Source organism: Nothobranchius furzeri, unplaced genomic scaffold (assembly GCF_043380555.1).
Source record: "Nothobranchius furzeri strain GRZ-AD unplaced genomic scaffold, NfurGRZ-RIMD1 Scf032, whole genome shotgun sequence".
NCBI lineage: Eukaryota > Metazoa > Chordata > Actinopteri > Cyprinodontiformes > Nothobranchiidae > Nothobranchius > Nothobranchius furzeri.
The window spans coordinates 685,828-695,827 of record NW_027223049.1 but is presented as its reverse complement, the minus strand read 5'-3'; positions in this window follow the sequence as shown (position 1 = coordinate 695,827).

The following is a 10,000-nucleotide window of genomic DNA, read 5'->3' as shown; positions in this document are numbered from 1 at the left end:
GGTCTAAAGGATGACCATGAGGTCAAAAGGATGACCAGTAGTTGTGGTTCTCGCCCCGGGACTTGGGTCAGAGTATGGCCCAAGTGGTGCACTTGTGTCGGTCTAGGGAGGCTGTGCCGGTCCCCCTGGAGGTCTAAAGGATGACCAGTAGTTGTGGTTCTCGCCCCGGGACTTGGGTCAGAGTATAGCCCAAGTGGAGCACTTGTGTCGGACTAGGGAGGCTGTGCCGGGCCCCCTGGAGGTCTAAAGGATGACCAGTAGTTGTGGTTCTCACCCCGGGTCGTGGGTCCGAGTCTGGCCCGAGTAGAGCACTTTGGTCGGCTACCGGGGGGTGTGCCGTGCCCCCTGGAGGTCTAAAGGATGACCAGTAGTTGTGGTTCTCGCCCCGGGACTTGGGTCAGAGTATAGCCCAAGTGGAGCACTTGTGTCGGCCTAGGGAGGCTGTGCCGGGCCCCCTGGAGATCTAAAGGATGACCATGAGGTCAAAAGGATGACCAGTAGTTGTGGTTCTCGCCCCGGGACTTGGGTCAGAGTATAGCCCAAGTGGAGCACTTGTGTCGGCCTAGGGAGGCTGTGCCGGGCCCCCTGGAGGTCTAAAGGATGACCAGTAGTTGTGGTTCTCGCACCGGGACTTGGGTCAGAGTACAGCCCAAGTGGAGCACTTGTGTCGGTCTAGGGAGGCTGTGCCGGGCCCCCTGGAGGTCTAAAGGATGACCATGAGGTCAAAAGGATGACCAGTAGTTGTGGTTCTCGCCCCGGGACTTGGGTCAGAGTATAGCCCAAGTGGAGCACTTGTGTCGGACTAGGGAGGCTGTGCCGTGCCCCCTGGAGGTCTAAAGGATGACCAGTAGTTGTGGTTCTCGCCCCGGGACTTGGGTCAGAGTATAGCCCAAGTGGAGCACTTGTGTCGGCCTAGGGAGGCTGTGCCGGGCCCCCTGGAGGTCTAAAGGATGACCATGAGGTCAAAAGGATGACCAGTAGTTGTGGTTCTCGCCCCGGGACTTGGGTCAGAGTATAGCCCAAGTGGAGCACTTGTGTCGGACTAGGGAGGCTGTGCCGTGCCCCCTGGAGGTCTAAAGGATGACCAGTAGTTGTGGTTCTCGCCCCGGGACTTGGGTCAGAGTATAGCCCAAGTGGAGCACTTGTGTCGGACTAGGGAGGCTGTGCCGTGCCCCCTGGAGGTCTAAAGGATGACCAGTAGTTGTGGTTCTCGCCCCGGGACTTGGGTCATAGTATAGCCCAAGTGGAGCACTTGGGTCGGACTAGGGAGGCTGTGTCGTGCCCCCTGGAGGTCTAAAGGATGACCAGTAGTTGTGGTTCTCGCCCCGGGACTTGGGTCAGAGAATAGCCCAAGTGGGACACTTGTGTCGGACTAGGGAGGCTCTGCCGTGCCCCCTGGAGGTCTAAAGGATGACCAGTAGTTGTGGTTCTCGCCCCGGGACTTGGGTCAGAGTATAGCCCAAGTGGAGCACTTGTGTCGGACTAGGGAGGCTGTGCCGTGCCCCCTGGAGGTCTAAAGGATGACCATTAGTTGTGGTTCTCGCCCCGGGACTTGGGTCAGAGTACAGCCCAAGTGGAGCACTTGCGTCGGACTAGGGAGGCTGTGCCGGGCCCCCTGGAGGTCTAAAGGATGACCAGTAGTTGTGGTTCTCGCCCCGGGCCGTGGGTCTGAGTATGGCCCAAGTGGGACACTTGTGTCGGACTAGGGAGGCTCTGCCGTGCCCCCTTGAGGTCTAAAGGATGACCAGTAGTTGTGGTTCTCGCCCCGGGACTTGGGTCATAGTATAGCCCAAGTGGGACACTTGTGTCGGACTAGGGAGGCTCTGCCGTGCCCCCTTGAGGTCTAAAGGATGACCATGAGGTCAAAAGGATGACCAGTAGTTGTGGTTCTCGCCCCGGGACTTGGGTCAGAGTATGGCCCAAGTGGTGCACTTGTGTCGGTCTAGGGAGGCTGTGCCGGTCCCCCTGGAGGTCTAAAGGATGACCAGTAGTTGTGGTTCTCGCCCCGGGACTTGGGTCAGAGTATAGCCCAAGTGGAGCACTTGTGTCGGACTAGGGAGGCTGTGCCGGGCCCCCTGGAGGTCTAAAGGATGACCAGTAGTTGTGGTTCTCACCCCGGGTCGTGGGTCCGAGTCTGGCCCGAGTAGAGCACTTTGGTCGGCTACCGGGGGGTGTGCCGTGCCCCCTGGAGGTCTAAAGGATGACCAGTAGTTGTGGTTCTCGCCCCGGGACTTGGGTCAGAGTATAGCCCAAGTGGAGCACTTGTGTCGGCCTAGGGAGGCTGTGCCGGGCCCCCTGGAGATCTAAAGGATGACCATGAGGTCAAAAGGATGACCAGTAGTTGTGGTTCTCGCCCCGGGACTTGGGTCAGAGTATAGCCCAAGTGGAGCACTTGTGTCGGCCTAGGGAGGCTGTGCCGGGCCCCCTGGAGGTCTAAAGGATGACCAGTAGTTGTGGTTCTCGCACCGGGACTTGGGTCAGAGTACAGCCCAAGTGGAGCACTTGTGTCGGTCTAGGGAGGCTGTGCCGGGCCCCCTGGAGGTCTAAAGGATGACCAGTAGTTGTGGTTCTCGCCCCGGGCCGTGGGTCTGAGTATGGCCCAAGTGGGGCACTTGCGTCGGACTGGGGAGGCTCTGCCGCGCCCCCTGGAGGTCAAAAGGATGACCAGTAGTTGTGGTTCTCACCCCGGGTCGTGGGTCCGAGTCTGGCCCGAGTAGAGCACTTTGGTCGGCTACCGGGGGGTGTGCCGTGCCCCCTGGAGCCATGGGAGTGAGCTCCAGCAGACTGGTATTTTTCGGAGAACCAGGCCCACACTCCTCAGACTTTGTGCCCAGGGACAGGCCACCAAAATCGGCCGCGGCTCGTGCACTTTGCCCCTGCGTTTCTCCCAGAACCAGAGCCGGAAAAATCCCAAAATTGATGCCCAGAGATAGTCGACTCTGCCTGGAATAGATTGCCACCCAAACCCGCCAACTCACGCTGGTTTTCCGATGGCCTCACCTACTAACCCGAGCATGGTCATCGCTCGCACCTTCCAAAACCTCCAGGGGCGCAGGCACTTTTCATTTACTGGCCATAAGGCCGACCGCCTTAAGCGTTAAGCGATAAGCGAAAGGCTTAGTTTGGACTTAGTTTTTGGAGCGACGAGGTCGCCGTTTTGTCAATTCTGAACCGATTTTCACGCGGTTTTCGACTGCCTGCGCCTGGGGAGCCGCCCAGAAGCCCCAGGCAGTGTTCTGGGTGGACTTCCGGACCGGTCCGGACCCGGTACCGGCCGGGGGAACCGCACCACGCCTCTCGGGCGTTTCTACACCGATTTTCGCGGGGTTTTCGACTGCATAGACGGGGCCACCTGCTGCAGGGCCCGAGGGAGGGCCTTACTGAGCTGGGTCCGACGCAGGGCCCGGTTCCTGGAGCCCGCTGGGGGGGGGGGGGGGTTCTCTAAGGCTCACGGCGGGCTGCTGAGGGGCCGGATCGGATGCAGACAGGCGCTCCTCTGCCCAGGTCTTTGCTCCCCTGCCCCACTAGGAATGGAAGACACACTGCCAACAGCTTCTGGAGGGTGATGGGCCCTGCTGCAGACCAGGTCCGACCCAGGTTTCAGCTATCCCACCCCGCAGGGACTTAAAGACACACTGCCATCAGCTTCTGGAGGCTGCTGAGCTCTACTATAGAGCAGGTCCGACCCAGGTTTCAGCTCCTGCAGCCCACTAGGACTTAAACACACACTGCCATCAGCGTCTGGATGGTGATGGGCCCTGCTGCAGACCAGGTCCGACCCAGGTTTCAGCTATCCCACCCCGCAGGGACTTAAAGACACACTGCCATCAGCTTCTGGAGGCTGCTGAGCTCTACTATAGAGCAGGTCCGACCCAGGTTTCAGCTCCTGCAGCCCACTAGGACTTAAACACACACTGCCATCAGCGTCTGGATGGTGATGGGCCCTGCTGCAGACCAGGTCCGACCCAGGTATCAGCTCCTGCACCCCGCAGGGAATTGAAGACACACTGCCATCAGCTTCTGGAGGCTGCTGAGCTCTGCTATAGACCAGGTCCGACCCAGGTTTCAGCTCCTGCACCCCGCAGGGAACTAAACACACACTGCCATCTGCAACTGGAGGCTGCTGAGCCCTGCTGCAGACCAGGTCCGACCCAGGTTATGGCTCTCCCACCCCCCTGGGACTTAAACACACACAGCCATCAGCTTCTGGATGGTGATGGGCCCTGCTGCAGACCAGGTCCGACCCAGGTTTCAGCTCCTCAACCCCGCAGGGACTTAAACCCACACCGCCATCAGCTTCTGGAGGGTGATGGGCCCTGCTGCGGGCCAGGTCCGACCCAGGTTTCAGCTCTCCCACCCCGCAGGGACTTAAACACACACAGCCATCAGCTTCTGGGGGCTGCTGAGCCCTGCTGCAGACCAGGTCCGACCCAGGTTTCAGCTCTCCCACCCCGCAGGGTCTTTAACACACACACTGCCATCAGCTGCTGGAGGCTGCTGAGCTCCGCTATAGACCAGGTCCGACCCAGGTTTCTGCTCCTGCACCCCGCAGGGAATGAAAGACACACTGCCATCAGCTTCTGGAGGCTGCTGAGCCCTGCTGCAGACCAGGTCCGACCCAGGTATCGGCTCTCCAACCAGGCAGAGACTTAAACACACACACACACACACACACTGCCATCAGCTTCTGGGGGCTGCTGAGCTCTGCTGTAGACCGGGTCCGACCCAGGTTTCTGCTCCTCCACCCCGCAGGGACTTAAACACACACTGCCACCAGCTTCTGGAGGGTGATGGGCCCTGCTTTAGACCAGGTCTGACCCGGGATATAGCTCTCCCACCCCGCAGGGACTTAAACACTCACTGCCATCAGCTGCTGGAGGCTGCCGAGCTCTGCTGCAGACCAGGTCCCACCCAGGTTTCTGCTCCTGCACCCCGCAGGGACTTAAACACACACTGCCACCAGCTTCTGGAGGGTGATGGGCCCTGCTGTGGACCAGGTCCGACCCGGATATCAGCTCTCCCACCAGGCAGGGACTTAAACACACACTGCAATCAGCTGCTGGAGGCTGCTGAGCTCTACTATAGACCAGGTCCGACCCAGGTTTCAGCTCTCCCACCAGGCAGTGACTTAAAGACACACTGCCATCAGCTGCTGGAGGCTGCTGAGCTCTTCTATAGACCAGGTCCGACCCAGGTTTCAGCTCTCACACCAGGCAGGGACTTAAACACACACTGCCATCAGCTGCTGGAGGCTGCTGAGCTCTGCTATAGACCAGGTCCGACCCAGGTTTCAGCTCTCCCACCAGGCAGGGACTTAAAGACACACTGCCATCAGCTGCTGGAGGCTGCCGAGCCCTGCTGCAGACCATGTCCGACCCAGGTTTCAGCTCTCCCACCAGGCAGGGACTTAGAGGCACGCTGCCATCAGCTTCTGGAGGCTGCTGAGCTCTGCCATAGACCAGGTCCGACCGAGGTTTCAGCTCTCCCACCCCGCAGGGACTTAAACACACACTGCCATCAGCTGCTGGAGGCTGCTGAGCTCTGCTATAGACCAGGTCCGACCCGGGATATAGCTCTCCCACCCCGCAGGGACTTAAACACACACTGCCATCAGCTGCTGGAGGCTGCTGAGCTCTTCTATAGACCAGGTCCGACCCAGGTTTCAGCTCTCCCACCCCGCAGGGACTTGAACACACACTGCCATCAGCTTCTGGAGGCTGCTGAGCTCTGCTATAGACCAGGTCCGACCCAGGTTTCTGCTCCTCCACCCCGCAGGGAATTAAAGACACACTGCCATCAGCTTCTGGATGGTGATGGGCCCTGCTGCAGACCAAGTCCGACCCGGGTTACAGCTCTCCCACCAGGCAGGGAATTAAACACACACTGCCATCAGCTGCTGGAGGCTGCTGAGCTCCGCTATAGACCAGGTCCGACCCGGGTTCCTGCTCCTGCACCCCGCAGGGACCAAAACACACACACTGCCATCAGCTTCTGGAGGCTGCTGAGCTCTTCTATAGACCAGGTCCGACCCAGGTTTCAGCTCTCCCACCAGGCAGGGACTTAAACACACACTGCCATCACCTTCTGCTGGCTGCTGAGCTCTGCTGCAGACCAGGTCCGACCCAGGTTTCAGCTCCTGCACCCCGCAGGGAACTAAACACACACTGCCGTCACCTTCTGCTGGCTGCTGAGCCCTGCTGCAGACCAGGTCCGACCCAGGTTTCAGCTCCTGCACCCCGCAGTGGATTAAAGACACACTGCCATCAGGTTCTGGAGGCTGCTGAGCTCTGCTGCAGACCAGGTCCGACCCAGGTTATGGCTCTCCCACCCCGCAGGGACTTAAACACACACCGCCGTCAGCTTCTGGATGGTGATGGGCCCTGCTGCAGACCAGGTCCGACCCACGTTTCAGCTCTCCCACCCCGCAGGGGATGAAACACACACTGCCATCAGCTTCTGGAGGCTGCTGAGCTCTGCTAAAGACCAGGTCCGACCCAGCTTTCAGCTCTCCCACCAGGCAGGGAGTTAAAGACACACTGTCATCGGCTTCTGGAGGGTGCTGAGCCCTGCTGCACACCAAGTCTGACCCAGGTTTCAGCTCATCCACCCCGCAGGGACCTAAACACACACTGCCATCAGCTTCTGAGTGGTAATGGGCCCTGCTGCAGACCAGGTCCGACCCAGGTTTCAGCTCCTCCACCCCGCCATCACCAGCTGGAGGCTGGCTGCTGCTCCTGCACCCTGCCATCAGCTGCTGGAGGCTTCTGTTCCTCCACCCCGCCATCAGCAGCTGGAGGCTGGCTGCTGGAGGCTGGCTGCTGCTCCTCCACCCCGCCATCACCAGCTGGAGGCTGGTTGCAGCTCCTGCACCCCGCCATCAGCTGCTGGAGGCTGCCTGCAGCCCCTGCACCCCGCCATCAGCTGCTGGAGGCTGGCTGCAGCTCCTGCACACCGCCATCAGCTGCTGGAGGCTGCCTGCAGCTCCTGCACCCCGCCATCAGCTGCTGGAGGCTGGCTGCTGCTCCTGCACCCCGCCAGCAGCTGCTGGAGGCTGGCTGCTGCTCCTCCACCCAACCATCAGCTGCTGGACGCTGGCTGCTGCTCCTGCACCCCGCCATCAGCTGCTGGAGGCTGGCTGCTGCTCCTCCACCACCCAACCATCAGCTGCTGGACGCTGGCTGCAGCTCCTCCACCCCGCCATCAGCTGCTGGTGGCTGGCTGCAGCTCCTTCACCCCGCCATCAGCTGCTGGTGGCTGGCTGCAGCTCCTTCACCCCGCCATCACCAGCTGGAGGCTGGCTGCTGCTCCTGCACCCCGCCATCAGCTGCTGGAGGCTGCCTGCAGCTCCTGCGCCCCGCCATCAGCTGCTGGAGGCTGGCTGCTGCTCCTGCACCCTGCCATCAGCTGTTCGAGGCTGGCTGCAGCTCCTCCACCCCACCATCACCAGCTGGAGGCTGGTTGCAGCTCCTGCACCCCGTCATCAGCAGCTGGAGGCTGCCTGCTGCTCCTGCACCCCGCCATCAGCTGCTGGAGGCTGCCTGCAGCTCCTGCACCCCGCCATCATTTGCTGGAGGCTGGCTGCAGCTCCTGCAACCCGCCATCAGCTGCTGGAGGCTGGCTGCTGCTCCTCCACCCCACCATGACCTGCTGGAGGCTGGCTGCAGCTCCTTCACACCGCCATCAGCTGATGGATGCTGGCTGAACGCTGGAGGCTGGCTGCTGCTCCCACACACCGCCATCAGCTCCTGGAGGCTGGCTGGCTGCTGGAGGCTGTCTGCTGCTGCTCCTCCACCCCGCCATCACCAGCTGGAGGCTGGCTGCTGGAGGCTGGCTGCAGCTCCTGCACCCCACCATCAGCTGCTGGAGGCTGGCTTCTGCTCCTCCACCCCGCCATCAGCTGCTGGGGGCTGGCTGCTGGAGGCTGGCTGCAGCTCCTCCACCCCGCCATCACCAGCTGGAGGCTGGTTGCAGCTCCTGCACCCCGCCATCAGCTGCTGGAGGCTGCCTGCTGCTCCTGCACCCCGCCATCAGCTGCTGGAGGCTGCCTGCACCTCCTGCACCCCGCCATCAGCTGCTGGAGGCTGGCTTCTGCTCCTCCACCCCGCCATCAGCTGATGGAGGCTGCCTGCTTCTCCACCCCGCCATCACTAGCTGGAGGCTGGCTGCTGGAGGCTGGCTGCAGCTCCTCCACCCCGCCATCAGCTGCTGGAGGCTGCCTGCAGCTCCTGCACCCCGCCATCACCAGCTGGAGGCTGGCTTCTGCTCCTCCACCCCGCCATCAGCTGATGGAGGCTGCCTGCTTCTCCACCCCGCCATCACTAGCTGGAGGCTGGCTGCTGGAGGCTGGCTGCAGCTCCTCCACCCCGCCATCAGCTGCTGGAGGCTGGCTGCTGCTCCTGCACCCCGCCATCAGCTGCTGGAGGCTGGCTGCTGCTCCTCCACCCAACCATCAGCTGCTGGACGCTGGCTGCAGCTCCTCCACCCCACCATCAGCTGCTGGACGCTGGCTGCAGCTCCTCCACCCCGCCATCAGCTGCTGGAGGCTGCCTGCAGCTCCTGCACCCCGCCATCAGCTGCTGGAGGCTGCCTGCAGCTCCTGCACCCCGCCATCACCAGCTGGAGGCTGGCTTCTGCTCCTCCACCCCGCCATCAGCTGATGGAGGCTGCCTGCTTCTCCACCCCGCCATCACTAGCTGGAGGCTGGCTGCTGGAGGCTGGCTGCTGCTCCTCCACCCAACCATCAGCTGCTGGACGCTGGCTGCAGCTCCTCCACCCCACCATCAGCTGCTGGACGCTGGCTGCAGCTCCTGCACCCCGCCATCAGCTGCTGGAGGCTGGCTTCTGCTCCTCCACCCCGCCATCAGCTGCTGGAGGCTGCCTGCTGCTCCTGCACCCCGCCATCAGCTGCTGGAGGCTGGCTGCTGCTCCTGCACCCCGCCATCAGCTGCTGGAGGCTGGCTGCTGGAGGCTGGCTGCAGCTCCTCCACCCCACCATCAGCTGCTGGACGCTGGCTGCAGCTCCTCCACCCCACCATCAGCTGCTGGACGCTGGCTGCAGCTCCTGCACCCCGCCATCAGCTGCTGGAGGCTGGCTTCTGCTCCTCCACCCCGCCATCAGCTGACGGAGGCTGCCTGCTTCTCCACCCCGCCATCACTAGCTGGAGGCTGGCTGCTGGAGGCTGGCTGCAGCTCCTCCACCCCACCATCAGCTGCTGGACGCTGGCTGCAGCTCCTGCACCCCGCCATCAGCTGCTGGAGGCTGGCTTCTGCTCCTCCACCCCGCCATCAGCTGACGGAGGCTGCCTGCTTCTCCACCCCGCCATCACTAGCTGGAGGCTGGCTGCTGGAGGCTGGCTGCAGCTCCTCCACCCCGCCATCAGCTGCTGGAGGCTGGCTGCTGCTCCTGCACCCCGCCATCAGCTGCTGGACGCTGGCTGCAGCTCCTCCACCCCGCCATCACCAGCTGGAGGCTGCCTGCTGCTCTTCCACCCCGCCATCAGCTGATGGACGCTGGCTGCAGCTCCTCCACCCCGCCATCAGCTGCTGGAGGCTGGCTGGCCGCTGGAGGCTGGCTGCTGCTCCCACACACCGCCATCAGCTGCTGGAGGCTGGCTGGCTGCTGGAGGCTGGCTGCTGCTGCTCCTCCTCCCCGCCATCACCAGCTGGAGGCTGGCTGCTGCTCCTACACCCCGCCATCAGCTGATGGAGGCTGCCTGCTCCTCCGCCCCGCCATCACCAGCTGGAGGCTGGCTGCTGGAGGCTGGCTGCAGCTCCTTCACCCCGCCATCACCAGCTGGAGGCTGGCTTCTGCTCCTGCACCCCGCCATCAGCTGCTGGAGGCTGGCTTCTGCTCCTCCACCCCGCCACCAGCTGCTGGAGGCTGGCTGCTGCTCCTGCACCCCGCCAGCAGCTGCTGGAGGCTGGCTGCTGCTCCTCCACCACCCAACCATCAGCTGCTGGACGCTGGCTGCAGCTCCTCCACCCCGCCATCAGCTGCTGG